The sequence below is a fragment of the Palaemon carinicauda genome, chromosome 2, assembly GCF_036898095.1.
Source record: "Palaemon carinicauda isolate YSFRI2023 chromosome 2, ASM3689809v2, whole genome shotgun sequence".
Lineage (NCBI taxonomy): Eukaryota > Metazoa > Arthropoda > Malacostraca > Decapoda > Palaemonidae > Palaemon > Palaemon carinicauda.
The window spans coordinates 37,704,459-37,726,958 of record NC_090726.1 but is presented as its reverse complement, the minus strand read 5'-3'; positions in this window follow the sequence as shown (position 1 = coordinate 37,726,958).

The following is a 22,500-nucleotide window of genomic DNA, read 5'->3' as shown; positions in this document are numbered from 1 at the left end:
TGGATATAGTAAGGTGATACCTTGTTACTTTCACGAAGGAAGTCATATTTTGTTCCTTTGTTACTTTCACCAAGAAAGTCGTAGTTTGTTTTCTTGTTACTTTCACCAAGAAAGTCATATTTTGTTCCCTTGTTATTTTCACCAAGGAAGTAATATATTTTTCCGGGCTTTTCTTGTCTTTGTTTGCAGGATTACACAACGCAAATTTATAGGTTTAAAGGCCGCTTATGAATGGCAGAGGCAAGCGACAGTGACATTGCTCTATCGAGCAGGACAATGCCCTAGAGACTGACCATATATATAAATATGATCTGCGCCCAAGCCCCTCTCCACCCAAGTTAGGACCAAATAGGGCCAGGCAATGGCGGCTGATGACTCAGCAGATACATCTACAGGATCTCCTTAGCTCACAATGATGATTAGGTTTCAGCGACCAAAGGAACTAACGAGTTTGAGCGGGACTATAACCCCAGTCTGGCATTCACCAGCCAGGGACGTTACCACATCGGCCACCACAACCCTTACTGAGGAACAATACTCCATGAATGTTACAAAGAAACAATCACAAATTCATTATAAAGAAATAAAAACAATCCGCTGAAAAATATGAAATTTCATCATTAAACGATATGCAAAATGAATAGTTTTGTTAGCATGTAAATAACCCTTTGAATAAGTAATGATCGTGTATCGCGCAATAACTGTGAAATATAATTTTTCATATTGAACAATGTAAGACAAAGAGTTTATGCAATCAAGTATTCATATGTTCATAAATATTTGAGGATTTAATTTCGTTTTTTATTGAATTCTCTTACTAACTTCATCTTACATCTTAACTTACGACCCAAATAGTATAATGAAAAATACTTTGGATTTTTATGGTAATAATTATTACCAATTTACATTTCATTAACAAGGTATATATTATGTCAATTGCATTATTGTAATGAATAATCCATGAGCAATATACTGGTTGAGTATTGGCAGATGTTTACTCTGTAAATTCCTAGAATAATATGAAAAATGCATTACAATTCTAATCTTCACAAATTTTTTTCTACTAATATTTAGTAATAAGTTTATATTTGGACATTTTTAGTATTTTCTTAAAATTCATTGATACATATTTGAATGAATACTTACCAAAAAACCCTGACCAATAGAATACCGGTATATATATATATATATATATATATATATATATATATATATATATATATATATATATATAAATGTATATACATATATATATATATATATATATATATATACATATTTATATATACTGTATATATATATATATATATATATATATATATATATATATATATATATATATATATACTGTATATATACATATATATATAAATATATTTATTCATATTTATAAGTATATATATATATACATATACATATATATATATATATATATATATATATATATATATATATATATGCATATATTCATATATATACATATGAGAGAGAGAGATATCGATATATATGTACTGTATATATATGCATATATATAAATATATATATATATATATATCTCTATCTATATACCAAGGCACTTCCCCCAATTTTGGGGGGTAGCCGACACCAACAATGAAACAAAACAAAAAGGGGACCTCTACTCTCTATGTTCCTTCAGCCTAATCAGGGACCCAACCGAGTTCAGCTGGTACTGCTAGGGTGCCACAGCCCAACCTCCCACATTTCCACCACAGATGAAGCTTCATAATGCTGACTCCCCTACTGCTGCTACCTCCGCGGTCATCTAAGGCCCCGGAGGAAGCAGCAGGGCCTACTGGAACTGCGTCACAAACGCTCGCCATTCATTCCTATTTCTAGCACGCTCTCTTGCCTCTCTCACATCTATCCTCCTATCACCCAGAGCTCTCTTCACACCATCCATCCACCCAAACCTTGGCCTTCCTCTTGTACTTCTCCCATCAACTCTTGCATTCATCACCTTCTTTAGCAGACAACCATTTTCCATTCTCTCAACATGGCCAAACCACCTCAACACATTCATATCCACTCTAGCCGCTAACTCATTTCTTACACCCGTTCTCTCCCTCACCACTTCGTTCCTAACCCTATCTACTCGAGATACACCAGCCATACTCCTTAGACACTTCATCTCAAACACATTCAATTTCTGTCTCTCCATCACTTTCATTCCCCACGACTCCGATCCATACATCACCGTTGGTACAATCACTTTCTCACATAGAACTCTCTTTACATTCATGCCCAACCCTCTATTTTTTACTACTCCCTTAACTGCCCCCAACACTTTGCAACCTTCATTCACTCTCTGACGTACATCTGCTTCCACTCCACCATTTGCTGCAACAATAGACCCCAAGTACTTAAACTGATCCACCTCCTCAAGTAACTCTCCATTCAACATGACATTCAACCTAGCACCACCTTCCCTTATCGTACATCTCATAACCTTACTCTTACCCACATTAACTCTCAACTTTCTTCTCTCACACACCCTTCCAAATTCTGTCACTAGTCGGTCAAGCTTCTGTGTCTGCTACCAGTACAGTATCATCCGCAAACAACAACTGATTTACCTCCCATTCATGGTCATTCTCGCCTACCAGTTTTAATCCTCGTCCAAGCACTCGAGCATTCACCTCTCTCACCACTCCATCAACATACAAGTTAAACAACCACGGCGACATCACACATCCCTGTCTCAGCCCCACTCTCACCGGAAACCAATCACTCACTTCATTTCCTATTCTAACACATGCTTTACTACCTTTGTATAAACTTTTCACTGCTTGCAACAACCTTCCACCAACTCCATATAACCTCATCACATCCCACATTGCTTCCCTATCAACTCTATCATATGCTTTCTCCAGATCCATAAACGCAACATACACCTCCTTACCTTTTGCTAAATATTTCTCGCATATCTGCCTAACTGTAAAAATCTGATTCATACAACCCCTACCTCTTCTAAAACCCCCCTGTACTTCCAAGATTGCATTCTCTGTTTTATCCTTAATCCTATTAATCAGTACTCTACCATACACTTTTCCAACTACACTCAACAAACTAATACCTCTTGAATTACAAAACTCATGCACATCTCCCTTACCCTTATATAGTGGTACAATACATGCACAAACCCAATCTACTGGTACCATTGACAACACAAAACACATATTAAACAATCTCACCAACCATTCAAGTACAGTCACACCCCCTGCCTTCAACATCTCAGCTTTCACACCGTCCATACCAGATGCTTTTCCTACTCTCGTTTCATCTAGTGCTCTCCTCACTTCCTCTATTGTTATCTCTCTCTCATTCTCATCTCCCATCACTGGCACCTCAACACCTGGAACAGCAATTATATCTGCCTCCCTATTATCCTCAACATTCAGCAAACTTTCAAAATATTCCGCCCACCTTTTCCTTTCCTCCTCTCCTTTTATCAACCTTCCATTTCCATATATATATATATATATATATATATATATATATATATATATATATATATATATATATATATATATATATATATATATATATCACAAAGAAAATTTATATCTATGCCAACTGTACCCATTCTTTTTGTTTCTTTTCAAATGACTCAGTCGATCCCTATGCATCAATCATTTCAAAAAAAAATTTTCACATTAGATTCGTGTATAATATTTTTATGAATATGAAAAAAAATTGGGATACTGATTGTTTAATCATTCACAATAGACTTGGAAGGCTATAAATAGTTTAGCTCGTTTCAGCATCCTATTTGTAAAAAAAAAAAAAAAAAAAAAAAAAAAAAAAAAAAAAAATATATATATATATATATATATATATATATATATATATATATATATATATATATTATATATGATGAAGTTTTGCAATAAAAGGTCCGTGTAAACGATATGCGATTTTGAATATATGTTCTGGTTATATATAACTAGTCAATTTATTCTGTAGTAAATATTTTGGAAAATTTTCATATCTTATCGTTCACAAGCTATATACAGTGATAAATGTAAACTGATAAATTGATATAAATGTTCATGCTATCTCTTATAGCTTTATTAGTATTAACTTGATTTTACTCAAAATTATTATAGACCCTACCATTACTGTGGGAAATCTAAACGAGAAAAAGGTTATTTATATTTTCAACGTGAAATCTGTCTAGATGAATTCTAGTATAAGCAAACTAATGACGCTGCGTCATCCTCTAGATTCTCTAGAACACCATTAGTCTACATTTAATGGTAGTATATAGGTCTAACGTGACTTGTATACGAGATAAATGCGAACGAGTTTATTTGCTACATGTTCAGTTTTGCCTCACCGCCTCAACTAACCATTCAAGTTATTTTTTCTTCTATTAACGCGTCTTTTTTTCCAGTTTTGTATAGGGTAAGCAAAGTTGCCTTCTTTTGAAGGACTGCTTTGGCTTTGGGTACGCCCTTTAGTAGTCCTGATCGGCTGCCCTGCCTGACATCGCTTTACACTCCGGTAGGGTATGTTTGAGTGCTGTACTTTAGTCAATTCTTTTTAGTGAGGCAGATTTGCACCGACTCGCAAGGGTGCCCTTTTAGCTCGGGAAAGTTTCCTGATTGCTGATTGGTTGGACAAGATAATTCTAACCAATCAGATAGCAGGAAACTTTCGTGAGCTAAAAGAGCACCGCTACGAGTCAGTGCAAATTCATCTCATTAAGAAAAAATTGAGTCTAATCACCAGCGTCCTTCCTCCCAGCACCGAGGAGTCCTAGCGAGGTTAGGTCGACAGTTCAGGATGTGTGAGGTGTCTGTTACGTTTTTAGGTGTTGGAGAGTCGTTGTTTGTGTGTGTATATGTCTGTAACACTAATTCGCTTTAAGTAAACCTATCCGATGATTACAAACATAACAATTTCACTACCAGTAGTGAATTCAATAAAACTTCTGATGTAGCCAGATCTTTGAAGACCACACAAATCATATCTTCCTGATATTTATTGAAGATCTCTCATCAAGATTTTTTCCCAATAAATACCAACTTGTTATAATTTGGGTAATTTTAAAATATGGTTCCATTTTTCAAATTTTGACTAAATCACCTATGGCAATGAAGGTATTAGATATTTCTCGTTGTACACATAAAAATAAAATTGTTAAAATCATAGTACTTATATCTGCTGTGTATATATATATATATATATATATATATATATATATATATATATATATATATATATATATATATATATATATATATATATATATACATATATATATATACACACACACACATATATATATATATATATATATATATATATATATATATATATATATATATATATATATATATATCAAACAGACAGGTAACAGGGTAGATGCCAGTGAGATAGTTATCCCCGGTGATTGGTTTTGCTTCACTCACTTCCGAATTAGATAGGATCAATTAATAAATTTTTATTATTATTATTATTATTATTATTATTATTATTATTATTATTAATATTATTATTATTATAAATTCATAAAGGTATAAAGAAGCAAAACAGGGCAAGATTGCCTGATATTATATCTGCCTTTTTAATGCTAAATTAATTAATCGTATCATTAATTATTAAGTGAATTTTAAGAGCTGCTCATCAGTGTTATGGTATAAAAATTCTCTACTTACGTCACTGTTTTATAAATACCAGATCAAGGAGAAGTGACGGATATCAGGAAGCCAAACTAGGAACGGATTATTTCAAAAGGTCTTGGGAAAGATAAGCGGCCTTTTAAATGAATGAGTTTGGTTTAATAAACAATTTTTAATTATAAAAGTACAGCTGGATAAACGGCACACAAACGATAAGTCTCAAGAGATAAAAAGTTATTAATCTAGATAGAATTGTGTTTGGTAATATCTTTCATTTTATTGTGGTTAAAATGCCTCACTAGAACTGTAAGTATAATTAAAAAATCTATGTTGGCTAGGTTTTTATGGTACTTGTGTGGGAAAGTCTGTCAAACCTTATGTCGAGGGCAAGTTATATGGTGCCTAACACATTTCTTTCTTTACGACATTCCTTTGACAACCCTCACCAAGTTGAGAAATACAAAAACGACTCAACCCTTGTCATGGAATTTTTCTTTTGGGAGTTTTGAGAGAGTTACAAGGAGTTACAAGCATTTTGGATGTCTCAAAGATTTTTCTAGTCCATCCGGGGTGACTCCATTTGCTCTATGGTAGATCGAGAACTTATTCTTGAACTTGTTTACCGTGTTACTTTTTACTACATCCGCTGTGCCATGTATTTGCTATTTTGTATGAAAAGATATTACCTCGTTGAGTGGTGTTGTATCCGTTATCTCTTGACTGAGAGAGAGAGAGAGAGAGAGAGAGAGAGAGAGAGAGTGTTACATGTATGTTGGATATCTCAAAAACATTTTAGTCTATCAGGGTAAGACTCCATTTGCTCCTGAGTAGAGCGACTTGGCTTGAACGTTTAGAGTTTTTATAATCTTGTCTAACTTATTCTTGAACTCGTTTACCGTGTTACTGTTTACTACATCCGCTGGAAGTCTGTGTCGTGTATCTGCTATTTTGTATGAAAAGAAATTACCGCATTGAATGGTGTTTTATATTTTCCATTCCAATTTGTACCCGTTACCTCTTGACAGAGAGAGAGAGAGAGAGAGAGAGAGAGAGAGAGAGAGAGAGAGAGAGAGAGCTTGCATTTTGGATGTCTCAAAGACTTTTTAGTCCATCCAGGGAGACTCCATTTGCTCTTAGATAGAGGGATTTGGTTTGAACTTTTAGAGAGTTTTTATGTTCTTGTCTAAGTTAATCTTGAGCTCATTTAAATTTTCACTGTTTACTACATATGCTGGAAGTCTGTTCCATGTATTTCCTGTTTTGTATGAAAAGAAATTACAGCATTTAGTGGTGTTGTATCTTTTCAATTCCAGTTTGTACCCGTTACCTCCGGACCGTGTGTAAGAGAGAGAGAGAGAGAGAGAGAGAGAGAGAGAGAGAGAGAGAGAGAGAGAGAGAGAGAGAGAGAGAGAGAGAATGAAATAATAGCAATGTAGTTACAATGACTTGCAATATTGAAGGAACGATCTTATTTTATGATAGTATCAAGATATTTTTTTCATATTCTGGAACTCTGCGCCTTTCAGATATGAATGAGTGTTATATTTTTTTTTTTTTTTTAATTTCTATAAAACATTTGATTTTTTTTTAAATTTCACCGTCTATTTTGGCTTTTGTTATGGATTTATATTTAATGTATTTTTCTTTATGCGTTTACTTTATCAGACACAACCTTAAAATAAACTCAGGTTTTAGATAAACTTTTTTTAGCACTATATTTATCTATTTAAAATTGCCTTTATACTGTATTTATTCATATAAAATCCTTAAAAAAAAAAACATAATTGTAACTGAAAAGAACATGTTGAAGTGTAGAAGATATTAACTCATATTTTAGATAATCTTTTGAGGTGTGAGAGTTTGATAATACTAGCATTATATTTATTTGTTTAAAATTGCTTTTTTACTGTATTTATTCATATAAAATCCTAAAAAAACCATAATTGTAACTGAAAACAATATGTTCAAATGTAAAAAATTTTAACTCGTTTCTCGTATGTGTTACTTATTTTCCAAATTAAATTTTCCTGCTTTGCACATCTCTCATTAGTATTTCAGCACTATGCGTTCAAAGTGACATTTATAAATAAAAGTTTCACTAACAGAACTATTTTGTATTTGAGAGTCATTGTAATAAGGTTTTGTTCGTCATGAATAAAATATATTTAGATTTTTTACTTTCATACCAGAATCATATATATTACAAGATCTTAATCTGTTCTATTCAATTGTTATAAAGGTAAAATTTTTTACTGTTGACCTAGATTCAAAAGGCTATTACTCTGTTAGTAATTGGAAGTTATCATTCCAGCCTTTAAATGTTTAAATTTGTACTAAGTATTCTTTTTAATATTCTTTTCCTAATGCTATTTCTAATCTAGGCTCAGAAAGGATTATTTGGAAAAAAGATAAAGTAATAATAATAATAATAATAATAATAATAATAATAATAATAATAATAATAATAATAATAATAATAATAATAATAATAATAATAATGTTATATTACTCAGCTTAACAGGAATAAGACATGGTTTAGCTTTACAAACTCTAAACCTGTTCTACGAAACAGAAAATAAATCCTTTTACTTGAGAATACGTTACCCAGGATCATCTTCATCTCCTCTTACGTTTTTTGACACAAAGAGCCTCGGTTAGATTTCACCAATCGTCTCTATGTTGGGCTTTTAATTCAATTTGCACATAACTCATTAGTATTTCAGCACTATGCGTTCAAAGTGACATTTATAAATAAAAGTTTCACTAACAGAACTGTTTTGTATATGAGAGTCATTGTATTAAAGGTTTTGTTCGTCATGAATAAGATATATTTAGTTTTTCACTTTCATAATAGAATCATTTATATTACAAGATCTTAATCTGTTTTATTCAATTGTTATAAAGGTAACATTTTTTACTGTTGACTTAGATTCAAAATGCTATTACTCTGTTGGTAATTGGAAGTTATCACTCCAGCCTTTAAATGTTTAAATTTGTACTAAGTATTCTGTTTAATATCCTTTTCCTAATGCTATTTCTAATCTAGGCTTAGAAGGGATTATTTGGAAAAAAGATAAAGTAATAATAATAATAATAATAATAATAATAATAATAATAATAATAATAATAATAATAATAATAATAATAATAATAATAATAATAATAATGTTATATTACTCAGCTTAACAGGAATAAGACACTGTTTAGCTTTACAAACTTTAAACCTGTCCTACGGAAAAGAAAATAAATCCTTTTACTTGAGAATACGTTCTCCAGGATCATCTTCATCTCCTCCTACGCTTATTGACGCAAAGGGCCTCGGTTAGATTTCACCAATCGTCTCTATCTTGAGCTTTTAATTCAATACTTCTCCATTCATCATCTCCTACTTTGCAGGGTAATTTTGAAAAATAAAAATAAAGTAAATTTTATATTCCCCAGCTTAACAAGAATAAGACATTCTCTAGTTTTACAAACTCTAAACCTGTTTTGTACGAATAAGAAAAATAATAATTCCTTTGAAAATACCTTCTCCTGTCAGTCTCTCTAAAGATTGCAGGATGGTGGCATACATATAATGTATATATATATATAAATATATATATATATATATATATATATATATATATATATATATATATATATATATATATATATATATATGTATATGTATATATATATATATATATATATATATATATATATATATATATTTATATATATATACATATATATATATATATATATATATATATATATATATGTATATATATATATAAATATATATATATATATATATATATATATATATATATATATATATATATATTTATATATATATATATATATACATATATATATATATATATATATATATATATATATATATATATATGTATATATATATGTAAATATATATATACATATATATATATATATATATATATATGTATATATATATATATATATATATATATATATATACATATATATATTCCCTATCTTTTACCCTGATTTCTTTTGTTGGATTATCTTAATGAAAATTGTGTAACTTTAGTTAATCTCTCTCTCTCTCTCTCTCTCTCTCTCTCTCTCTCTCTCTCTCTCTCTCTCTCTCTCTCTCTCTCTCTCTCTCTCGCTATTATTATTATTATTATTATTATTATTATTATTATTATCATTATTGTTATTATTATTATTATTATTATTATTATTATTATTATTAGGACTTCCCTAAATAAAAAAGTTAGCACATGATACATTGATTTACTGTATTTGCATTTATTTTTTATTTTTCCCTTCAATAATTTTAGCTTTCTTATCGATTTTACTTTAATATAGGCGTTTCTCTGTTCGTGTTTTTTTTTTTTTTTTTTTTTTTTTTTTTTTTTTTGCTGTAAGTAATGATTAATAGATGACTTGAAACCTTTGATCACATAAAACGTAGCTCTTGAATGCTCGTGTTTCTCTTTTTCATCTGGATTTTGGTCATTATTAGCGTAATGTTGAAATAGTACGATTATGTAACTTTGAAAAATTGAATGAAAAAAAAAAATATTCGTATACTAAGCTTTTCTCCGTTATCTATTAATGAAACTTCCGTAAATCCGTTTTCTTTCCTCTTTGGACCATGCCATAATCGGTAATACAATAGTAATTGTAGTTATAATATCCAAGGAAATCAAATAAAATATGTATCAAGTTTAACAACGTTCTTTCGCCTATTGTGTGAAAAACCTCAATATCAGACCAGAAAAAGTAAAATTTCATGTCAAAAAACCCATTCCCTTCCTCTCATTTCGTATAATGCCTCTATTTCAAAGCGTTGGTTCCAACGTAACCATGTACTTATGGTAATTCACAAAGCAGCACAACATACATGTGTTTCTTTGGCACATTCAGACTCCCCAATACGAGAATCTTTTTATCAGTTGTCCCCTCATTGATTGTGAGAGTTTCACATTCATTTTCTCTTTGCCTTTCAAGGAACCACGTTGTGTATGGAAATAAGCGAGGGTAACTACATATTTAAATGCATTTGTTAATTAATTACCACTGTTCTAATTCCCCCCTCTTCTATTAACATATTGAGTAATAGTAGCACTATCGATGCTAAAAGACTATTCTAAAGATACAAGAGCAGCATGTGTCAGTACATTCAACATTTGCCGTAAAAAAAACGGTAGAAATCCTTGAATAAATGTTGTCAGGCATCTTCCGTTTTAAAAACGGATATATTACCGTAAAGGAGTGATATTACGGTCAATAGCCCGTAGAAGAATAATAACAGAGTAGGGTGCAAATTACGGTCGCCTGTATTTTTCTGAAATACGGCTAAGAACAGTATAGTTTTACGGAGAATTTCCGATTAAAATTATGGTTTTTTAACAGTTAAGATGAAGCGTGCTTGCTGTAGAAATTATCTTAAGTATTACAGTAATTAATGTAATGTTTTAAATATTACAGTATATCTTCATTAGAGGGTGCAGTTAGGGTAAACAAGACATAATCAATGGATCGAACATTAGCTAGTTATTACAGCTTGATGGTGAACTTATAGTGTATAGTGAAGAATGAAGTACATAAATCATGAAATAGTTTATATTTATTAAGAAATATATATATATATATATATATATATATATATATATATATATATATATATATGTATATACGTATATATATATATATATATATATATATATATATATATATATATATATATATATATATATATATATATATATATATATATATATATATATGCATAAATAAATTAGTGGGGATACCTCAACGTCTTGAAAGAATCTGTATATCGGCATGATCAGCAGAAGTGTACTAGTGCACCCCAGATATATATATATATATATATATATATATATATATATATATATATATATATATATATATATATACATATATATATATTATATATATATAATATGTGTATGCGAAATACACTAGCTGCTTCAATTTCACCATAATAGGTACATTACTACTGATTTTTTTTTTTAAAACAAGCTCTGCTTTGTCTGCAGCGAGTTGTAATCCTGGTTACAATATAGCAATTAATAATCATAGAACTAATAATATTTCTTTGATTTACTCCTATATATAAATACCAACTGTAAATGAGTTTGATAACATCAGTTCACGATTTTTTAGTGCATTTAACTTGGGATTTCGATGCAATCTTGGCAGGAGGTTTTTTTGGACAGTTCGTAAGACGATTTGTCTAAGTGAGGTTTCCTTGAATGACAGCTTCCTTGACCAGCCGTGTAGTCGAAAGAGTGCTTTGTTAAATAAGGCTATTGAACATACCAGTCTTCAATAAGAACTCTCTTCCGGTTAAAATGTTCGTTTAACCCAAAGAATGTTTTGTTAGAAGAGGCCATTGAACATACTGGAGTCTTCAATAAGAAAAGTTTATGGCTTGTCATATTCTCAAAAATTTGTAAGAGTGAAGACTTCTTTATTTCCAGCTGTAAAGAAGGGCTGGAAATAGTTGAAGGTAAGAGTATACAACTTTTCTATGAAATGTCTGTTCACGAAACGTCCTTCAAGGAACTATCCTTCCATGTTCTGCCTTTTCTATGAAATGTCTGTTCACGAAACGTCCTTCGAGGAACTATCCATCCATGGACTGCCTTTTCTATGAAATGTCTGTTCACGAAACGTCCTTCAAGGAACTATCCTTCCATGGACTGCCTTTTCTATGAAATGTCTGTTCACGAAATGTCCGTCGAGGAACTATCCTTTCGTGTAATGCCTTTTCTATGAAATGTCCGTTCACGAAACGTCTTTTGATCAATTATCCTCCCATTGACTGCCTTTTCTATGAAATATCACCTCACGAAACGTCCTTCGAGGAACTAACCGTCCATGGAATGCCTTTTCTATGAAATGTCCATTCACAAAACATCCTTCGATCAATTATCCTTTCATGGACTGCCCCTTCTATGAAATGTCACCTCATGAAACGTCCGTCGAGGAACTATCCGTCCATGGAATGCCTTTTCTATGAAATGTTCATTCACGGAACGTCTGTCGGAACTATCCTTCGACGGCCTGTGTCCATTCGCTGGAATGAAATTTCACGAAACGTCCGTCGAGGGAGTATCCATCGAGTTTTCCATTCCACGAAATCTTGTACCCAAAGTATATAATAGAGAATAAAAGGAGAATGGAAAACTTATCATTAAAGGTAAATATTAGTGTCTATACTTTAAGGGAGGAATAAGAATTATAAATTAAAATTAAGCACCATTTCCCAATAGATCACGTGACCAAAAGTTTCCCGAAATGACACAATGTTTGGAATGGTATCTCATGATTTAGCATTTGAATAGGGAAATGAAAAATGAATTTTAGTATGCAAAAAACGTTGTGGTGGTAATCTGTCATAATTTCCTCTTTGCTGGAAACGTGAGCAGTTCCCCAAAAGGGAATCCAATCCCCTAAGTGATTTTTGTTTACTCCGTCATAAATAATCATTAAAAAATGTTTACTTACGATGCATTTATTTATGTTTATGTACATTGTATATAATGATAGGCTATGGTAACAGTTTATTAATAATCTAAACCGTTCAAAAACAAAAATACAAATTTAAGATCTGCCCTAAATTCCAAACTACCACACACAAATTAAGATTCTTATTTCACTTTACCCGAGATAATTTCTTTAATTATCTCGCGTTACAACAAAAATGCTCTTCGTCGTCTAAAAGCCTATCCAGAGTAGGTAGCTCATTCATAAATGCATTTTCAAGTACAAAGCTCGACTGTCTGGTATGAGAGAGACAATTATACAGTGAAGTAATGCTGTGGTAATGTGATATACTGTATATTATTTAAATGACAACAACAACAACAACAACAACAACAACAACAACAACAACAACAGCAATAATAATAATAATAATAATAATAATAATAATAATTTCAATGATAACAATAATAACAACAAGAAAAACAATAATAATAATAATAATAATAATAATAATAATAATAGTAATCACAGTTTTTATAAAATCCCCAAAAATTACATGATAATAATACCAGCAACATCGGGAAACTTAATCAGCCTACTGAATCATAATGTACAGTATATATGCATTACTAATGAAAACCTTTTTAAAAGAGAATTTATAAATACATACGGTATATTAAAGTATTGTATTCATAACCCGCATTGATATGAATGCTTGATCAAGAAATGATATGTAAGACTGTAATTTAAGAAAAAATATTATCTCTCTCTCTCTCTCTCTCTCTCTCTCTCTCTCTCTCTCTCTCTCTCTCTCTCTCTCTCTCTCTCTCTCTCTCTCTCTCTTCGGCGTCAATGACCTTAGATGTTGGGATGCCAGAAAACCTCAAATCAATCAATCAACCTCTCTCTCTCTCTCTCTCTCTCTCTCTCTCTCTCTCTCTCTCTCTCTCTCTCTCTCTCTCTCTCTCTCTCTCTCTCTCTCATTAATATAATTGCATATGAAATATATAAACATGTATGTATGTATTTATGTATGCATGTATGTATGTATGTATACAGGTATGTATGTATACAGGTATGTACGTATGCATGTATGCAGGTATGTATACAGGTATGTATGTAGGTATGTATACAGGTATGTATACGGGTATGTATACAGGTATGTATGTATGTATGTATGCATGTATGTATGCATGATCACGTATTAATTTTTATGCAATAATGCTTGACTACTTCAGCACCCTTCTTTGATTTCAGATTTATTTATCCAAACTTAACTGGAAAAAGGGGCACACACTGCACGAGCAAAGACATATTCATATTTTTTCTCATTATTATTATTATTAGATTAATTTGCATAAAGACACTAACAAAACCGCATTGAACTCCCCTGTGTCAATCCCCTATAATAAATTATTCACTTTTCACTTTCATTCGCCGAGTTTGAGTTAGTGATTTATGTACATCACCGAATAGATTTCATTATGATTCAATAATTTATTGGAATAAATGCATATCATAAATTTAATTTTCCTTTCAAGTGAAGTTTGTGGCGCGTCTTTCATTTCATTTATGTGCGACAATATATGATATATTATGTGAATTTTATTTTCTCCTGTCACATTTTTTATTTTCTTTGACATATATGCAATGATACAATTGACTAAATTATTTTTTTTTATCTTTGGAATGTTTAACAACACTATAAAAAAAGAGAAACCTTGATTTTAGTCTGAAATTCTCCGTAAAAATATACGGTTCTCAGCCGTATTTCAGTACAATACAAGCGATCGTAATTTTACCGTACTTTGTTATTATCATTTACGGGTATCTTTTGCATCATAAAGTTTATTATACAGTAAATTAATCAGGGCTAATACATCAAAAATAAAGAGTATACTAAGGCACACCCATATCGTTGCCTCTTTAATCTATCTATTTTTATTCTTCTGTGAAAGAGAAGACAGTTTCCCATCGCTTTTCCCAGATAAAACTTGTTTGTCGGAGCATCCCAATATAAACTTTACTCCTGACGTGATCCTCCCCATAGGTGGTAATAAATAAATGAGAGTTAGGTATAGATGAGGTTATATATAGGAATGGGTCTCTGGCACAACCAAACAAATATATTATTCCAAGTTGGATTAAGGTTTCTCTACCATACTGTAAATATTGTGACTGGAAAAAAATGTAGTTTAACTTTTTATATAAGAAGATAATAACAATCTCCGTTTTCTTCCTATCACTCTAAAAAGTAATTTTTAAAGCGGAAATATACCGGGAGCTTCCCCACCACACCGTTTATTATTATTATTATTATTATTATTATTATTATTATTATTATTATCATTATTAGCTAAGCTACAACCCTAGTTGAAAAAGTAACATGCTATAAGCACAAGGGCTCCAACAGGGAAAAATAGCTCAGTGTATCAGGGTATCCGTCAAGAAAGTAGTTTTTTAACATAAAAATATATCAAAATCTTCGACGCCTCTCTAATTAGGTTTGGGTGTGAACTAATACATAGCTGACTAAAGGAGTTTAAAGCAATGATTGTTTCGGTTCAGGGCATAGGTTCGAATCCTAACCCCCAGAAGCATTTATCATATATGAATTTCATATATATATATATATATATATATATATATATATATATATATATATATATATATGCAGTATATATATATATATATATATATATATATATATATATATATATATATATATATATGCAGTATATATATATATATATATATATATATATATATATATATATAAATATACTGTGTATATATATACATATATATAAATATATGTATATATATATATATATATATATATATATATATATATATATATATACGTATATATGTATATATATATATATATATATATATATATATATATATATATATATATATATATGTATGTATGTATATATATGTAAATAAACATATATATATAATATATATATAAGTATATATATATATGTATATATATATATACAGTATATATATATAATATATATATATATATATATATATATATATATATATATATATATATATATATACATATACATATACATATTGCCTGCAAACCTCAAAATGATAGATTTGGCTCTCTTCAGTGCATGCTCATTCACAAGATATATTCTTTTTTACATTTCATTTTCCTATATCCTCAAAAATCCAGAAATTTTTTCTGTCAGTCACTAAACATTATATCTAATGTGTTTTATCTTCAGATTTTTATCTTAATCTAACATAATTTTGACATAATTTAACATAGTTGCAGTTTTCATCTTTTCCGGAAACGTAACATGAGTTTTTATCTTCGATTTTTAGACGCAACCAATTCATATCATAATTTCATTTATGGAAATAACACCATCCTAATTGTAAAATTTCCATGTATCATATATTTATTCAAAACCTTTTTAATACTTAGAAAAAAATCTCGATTAACCTTTCTTGACATCCAACAACCTAACATTTTCGTCAACATTTCTAAGTATAAAAAATGTAAAAAAAAAAAAAAAAAAAAAAAGGAAAAATTATTATGATTTATTGGCAAAGATTTAAAAATGCTTTGATATCGTTACAGAAGAAACCCTTCATTGTAAACAAACTTTTGTATAGAGAAAAAGTTTATCGATATTTTCATTAATCATGGAGATATTAAAATCATGTAAGCTCATATTTCCGTCTCTCCAAACTATTATCTTGACCTCTATGCTTGGCACCACATTGCTTAAACACATGAACAATATTTGACCTAATAAAAATAAATGTTGACAAAATATTGTCATATATAGCTAATAGCTTAATGCATCATCCATCCTTTATCAATATAAATGAACAGAGGTTCTTCTTGTTATAGGTATACTCTGTTTCTTCTGATTCATTTGCAGAAATCAAGATACTATCTCATCAGTATCCCTGTCTTGTAAGTGGCCTCTTTTCTCCTGCTCTCTCTCTCTCTCTCTCTCTCTCTCTCTCTCTCTCTCTCTCTCTCTCTCTCTCTCTCTCTCTCTCTCTCTCTCTCTTTTATTATTCACGACTAGCTTATCCTTGAATTATGAAGACCGTAGCTGTTAATCTAAAGTATATATATATATATATATATATATATATATATATATATATATATATATATATATATATATATATATAGATAGATAGATACATAGATAGATACATAGATAGATAGATGGATAAACACTTATGGGTTCTTTTAATCTATATTGAGCCAAGAAAAAGCTTTACTGACATGTATAAATTTACTAAAGAGATGATCATAAGGTTTGTTTCATAACATATTTAAAGTCAGGAACGCCCTTATCAACAAACAAAAATTCTCAGGTGGATGATGCAACACAGTCAGGGGTTGGCGAAGGCAGAGAAATGTGACAATTTTCTTTTTCGTTATTCGAATTGTCTATGCTGATTACACTGATTATAAGAACATTAAATTACACCATAGTCATGCACTTTATAGCATATAACTATTAGTCCTTAAATGAATTGAATCTGCAATGAATAATGATATTCTCCATTTAAGGACATTCCATTTGGCAGCGCTGTCCCAAGCTCGTCCCACCAATCTTAACTACGCTGATGATTGTTACCTTGGTCACTTGTCCTGGAACATTACTTGATATCCACGTGTTTTGATGAAGAAAGTAAATACTAAACACATTATTAAGTAAACTCAGATTACTTCCGATAGCATATGAAAAAATCACATCATTTTCTGATAAAAATATCTATTCCTAATAAGGAAACGATCGTTGGACAATTTACCAACTACCAATTCTATAGCCTCTAACTTCCTACCACGCTTTTTGGACACACGTGGTCTTCGAGGAATTGACTATTTTAGTTGGGACAAGGTGCCCCTGATGCCATCTATTGGGGGTAAAGTAAAACTAGTTACGATGTAAGGGAGGCTAGAGGGGGGGTGCGGTATTATGCCTTTCGGAATGTAACAATATTTTTATTCTAGGTAGTTTTTACTAGCAATGCATGTCATACCATGAAATATATTAATTATCTATCGATTTTATAAAAGGTAATTGAAGATTAGATCAATTAACGGTGTAAATTCTTGATTGTCTCGCCAATATCAGTAGATGTGGCACTATCTGGCGACCCACCCCCGCGACCCCCAAATGAACTAACGATTGTTTGCTGAGGAAATATTTCTCTGCTATTCATTGTAAAATTTGTAATTTCCTAAGAATTAAGTTGTGGCCAGAACGCCAGGAACATCAAGTTCTCGTGCGTCTGTTTTATAGCAATTTTGTGACCGAATAGCAACAGAAATTAAGTAATAAACATAATGATGAGTGGATGATGGGGTAATTAGCAATTTGGTACTTTACTACTAAGGCCATCTATTGGTCATGAAAATAAACAATATGTAGTGCTCTATAATCCTTGCATTCTGGAACCTTCCAAGACGTAAGTTTTGTTTAAAAATAGCCAAAAATAGCCTATTTAACTGGAACTAAGTATGATTTACACCTACCAAGACTATTTAACTGGTACTAAATATGATTTATACCTACCACACATATTTTTATTAAAGTATCAATCTATGACCCTTTTCCAATTGAATAAAATCATTCACATGAATGGAACAAGGGTCGTATGCTACCATCTTTTGACAAGAAGTAGAAATACTCCGATTCTGGCGATGGTAGTTTTTTTTTTTTTTTTTTTTTTTTATAAATAATGCAACAATAATTCATAATTCCAACAATATTATTTTTCTTCTGATTTTTGGTCTCTAAATTATGGTAATTATATGTAAAATACAGATGATATGTATTACAAAATACATATAGAGCAAATCCCAATGAGTTGGAACTCAGCCATAGAATTAAAAACCCAAAATTCAACCAAAATATATTCATGTCTGCAGCAAATAGGTTGTTACCTAATCATAAGTCAAATTATAGATATCAATCCTCTATAAAGTCTGCCTCGCTACATACCATCATGTACGTAGTAGTAAGTAAGTATTCCATTGTAACAGTCTTGCCTTCTCCATCATATGGTTCAACACTACAAAGTATTCCAGAGGTTTTATTCCAGCGACGATCAGATTATGGAATAATCTTCAAATTCAAATCCAAAACATTTATTGGTATATATCAAATGGAGTGAAGCAGCATACTGCTACACACACCAATAAAATCCAATATAGTCCAGATAATAAGAATTTTAACAAAAAGCAAATTCTTTAAACAAAGAAATATACTAGTTTTTTTACGAAAGTAAATGTTACATTGAATAAAATGTATATATAGTGAAGGTTTAACAAATCAATTATACTATTGACAAAATATAAAGCAGACTTTATACAAATGAAACGTTGAAAATATATTATATTAAATCAAGTTAAGCAAAAGTCATACCAAGAAATATTTTCCTAATCAGACAGTTGAATTAGTGGAACCTGAGAAGTTTAAAACTCCTGCAGATGTTTTTATGTTGAAGAAGCTGACATACAATAAGACTATATTCTTAGTATACATATGACAGATCTAGAATACAATGTAACTGGTCTTATGAGATTTTATGTTCTTTATTCATTACTTCTCATTATAGTTTGTTTACTTCCTTTACGAGATTTTATATTCTTTATTCATCATATCTCATTATAGTTTATTCACTTCCTTATTTATTTCCTTAAATGGTTATTTATTGCTGTTGGAGCCCTTTGGCTTATAGCATCCTGCTTTTTAAACTAGTATTTTAGCGTAGATAATAATAATAATAATAATAATAATAATAATAATAATAATAATAATAATAATAATAATAATAATAATAATAATATATGGTTTGAACATAAATATTGAAAATACTGATTCTGGCTGCATATGTAGCATTTCTTGATCAATATATATATATATATATATATATATATATATATATATATATATATATATATATATATATATATATATATATATATATATATATGTGTGTATATATGTATATATATATATATATGTATATATATATATATATATATATATATATATATATATATATATATATATATATATATATATATATATATATATATATATAATTCTGGAATTGGATTCACTCATAATTTTGTATTTGCTATGAAAAAGAAATATCAGTAGAAAATTATTAGGAAATTTTGGCAGAATCCAATGGATTAGTACTGCGACACGATAAAAGTGATTGCTTCACAAGTTTTTTTTATTTCCTTCAATATTTTTCCTAGTAGGATCCTATGGTATATATGTACAAATACAGTGAATGATGATTTGGTGAATACAGAATATAGATTTTTTTTTTTTTTTTCAGAACATATTCACCATTAACGAGCTTCAGAGAAAAATATTTCTTGATACTATTTCTCTTTAGTATGAAAAAATATTTAATACCTCCATATTACCAGAAATCAATGAGATAATACAAATTTCGTGTGATAGTCATTGCATTTTTTTTTTTTTTTTTTCATTTTTCGGTTTGAAAAAAATACACAAAAGTCAGTTCCCTAATTAACAAAATACTTAAAGATTGTCTTTTACCTATTCCTAATATTAAAGTTCTTCCTCATTCTTCAAAAATGATTTGATATTCCAAACTAGATTTCATTAAATTATTATAAAATTATATTATGATAGCTAAACTCTAACAAAATAAAAAAATTCGGCCACATTAACAAAACCACCTAAAGTTATGAGTTATTAATAATATTTTAATGAGGTTAATAAATCTCGCATGATAGATGCCATCTACCTATGTTTCATGGAGGACAATTAATTTATAACGATTAATTGTGCGAAGAAAATTCAATAAATCATACGAGCGCCGCTAATAACGTTGCAAACTTGCATTATAGATCAGGCAATTAAGGGGCTCTTTATTTTTTTTTTTTTTTTAAGTGATATTTCCCTCAACACTATAATCACTACTGATATAATTGATTGTTTTGCAGTTAATCTTAACCTTGTTTTTCCATACGGACTATTTTCCTGAAATGTGAAATGGAAAGTTCCATGTCAACGAGCTTCATAAATGAAAGTTTTTTTTATAATTTGACCAGTGCTAAAACATGTATGTCAATCGTGTGGTAAACCTTAATTTTGAAGCCGTTAGGTATTTTTCTTACATAAATATCTATAAACAGTTGATTTTAGTCTTTTCTGCTTTTGCTCATATTAATCTTATGGAATCTATGATGAAAAGTGCAAACACACTGTCCGCATATCACTTAAACGTGCTTGTGCGAACTAGTTATATGTTAATTAATTTCTAGTTCGAAAAGACAGTCTAAATATTTCCGGATGAAGGATATTGATCTGAGGTTTACCATTTTAAAGGTTTAAATGTCGCTCATGAATGGCACTGGCAAGGAATAGTGACATTGCCATAGCTAGCTGGACATTGCTCTGGAGTCTGACTATATATAAAAATGATCAGTGCTCAATCCCCCTTTCCACCCAAGCTAGGACCAGAGAGGGGCAGGCAATCGTTGATGATGACTCAGCAGGTAGACTAATAGGCTCCACCAAATCCCCAATCATCAGCTCACTAGGATAGTGAGGTTGCAGACAATAAAAGAACTAACGAGTTTGAGCAGGATTAGATCCCAAGTTTGGCGATCACCAGCCTCAGCAGGTAGACTTACAGGCTCCTCCAAAACTCCCATCCTCAGATCACAAAGATGGTAAGGTTTCAGACACCAAAGGAACTAACGAGCTCGAGCGGAAATCGAACCCCAGTCTGGCGATCATTAGCCAGGAACGTTCCAAATAGGCCACGATATTATAATCCAACTTGCATTGTGACTCCTATAAACTTTTTTTTTAATGTCTAAACTCTGAATTATATATAAGTTTTTACCCCTGGTATCTGCAGTGCCTAAAGAGAACTCTGGGGAGCCAGTGGCTGCAGTAGATCTTGTTTAAAATTAATAACAAATATATGTTAACATACGAAGATAGGCCCCATAAACAAGTTAGACCCCCCCCCCCTCTCTCTCTCTCTTGATTGATTGATTGATTGATAACCCCCTACTTGTACAAATGCATTATGAATCATCATCAAACAGGTATATATTTTTTTTAATTAAGAAATATTCATTTACAAATTATATTTCACATTTTTGTATTTACATTATAATATCTATTATAACATAAATTAAAATTTTGTTATTTTTCTAAATATGTTTTTAGGTTAGCAACATACTGATCTGTGAAGATATTTTTAACATGATTCTTATATCCAATAATATTTACATTAAATGTATTTAACATTTTATTCGTTATACACTTAATAGTTTCCTGGTCAGAACAGGTATATTTAAATG